Source organism: Triticum aestivum, unplaced genomic scaffold, assembly GCF_018294505.1.
Source record: "Triticum aestivum cultivar Chinese Spring unplaced genomic scaffold, IWGSC CS RefSeq v2.1 scaffold33700, whole genome shotgun sequence".
Classification (NCBI taxonomy): Eukaryota; Viridiplantae; Streptophyta; class Magnoliopsida; order Poales; family Poaceae; genus Triticum; species Triticum aestivum.
The window spans coordinates 16,358-17,470 of record NW_025229334.1 but is presented as its reverse complement, the minus strand read 5'-3'; the positions used below and the strand labels follow the sequence as shown (position 1 = coordinate 17,470).

Below are 1,113 nucleotides of genomic sequence, written 5' to 3'. Positions count from 1 at the left end.
AAAGCTATTTAATCCACACGACTCTCGGCAACGGATATCTCGGCTCTCGCATCGATGAAGAACGTAGCGAAATGCGATACCTGGTGCGAATTGCAGAATCCCGCGAACCATCGAGTCTTTGAACGCAAGTTGCGCCCGAGGCCACTCGGCCGAGGGCACGCCTGCCTGGGCGTCACGCCAAAACACGCTCCTGTTACATCCCTAGCTCCAGGCATTGCTCTAGGTTAGCTTCATGTGTGCATCATGTCTATATTTTTGAAACTTGAATTGAGGAAATTTGGAAGCCTCAAAACCCTAAATAAAAGAAGGGCAGAAACCGTAAAAATCTCATTCATTGCTCCAAAATGCTCTTCTTAAATGTTTGATAATTTTTGGTAAGGGTTCTGGTCCCAACCAAAATATTGAACATTTTTAAGGATTTATTTTTGGGACTTTGAATTTAATTCATTAGCTATTTGAATTTGAATTATATTCATATAATTAGAATATAATTTCAAATATCCCTGAATTATTTTATGAGCTTTTGGAAAGGTCCATCTAGCAAAATAAAATATTCAGAGGAGCTTTGGCATTGTTTGAATTATTATTTTGATTCAAAACAGTGGCAAAAGAATTAAATAAAAAGAAAATAGAACTGAAATAGAAATAAAAGACAGAGAAGGACTTACCTGGTGTCCACCCGTGCAGCCCACCAGCCGGCCCAGTTCCCCCCCAGCCGGCCCAGCCCATCTCCACTCCCTTCTCCTGTCGTCTTCGTCCTCGGACAGAAGGACGAGCGTGTGGCCGCGGCACGCACGCACGCGCCCGAGCCACCTCCTGCTTGCCGCCCCGCCCCGGATCGGCTAAGGATGCCACGACACCCCCCTGGAACCCCCTCGTCCGCTCCCTTGCCTCCCTGCTCTCTCCCTCTCACTCCCCTGCTCTTTTTCCCCTCATGGCCGAAGCCGCCATGGCCACTCCGATGAGCTACACCACGGCCACATCCACCCCCCCCCCTCGCTCCCTCTCCGCATGCCTGAGCTCCGCCCTGACCCCGTGGAGCTACCCACCGACACACGCGATCAGAGGAGGCCGAAAACGACCGGAGCGTCGTCGTCTTTATCTCTGGTGCCC

General features: G+C 50.0%; 1 non-coding gene across 1 annotated transcript; it reads left to right on the top strand.

Moving 5' to 3' along the window:
- Positions 1–19: 19 nt before the first annotated feature.
- LOC123175007 (5.8S ribosomal RNA) lies at positions 20–175 on the top strand. Its single transcript, XR_006487545.1, has one exon. It is a non-coding gene; the product is annotated as a 5.8S ribosomal RNA (ribosomal RNA).
- Positions 176–1,113: the final 938 nt, after the last annotated feature.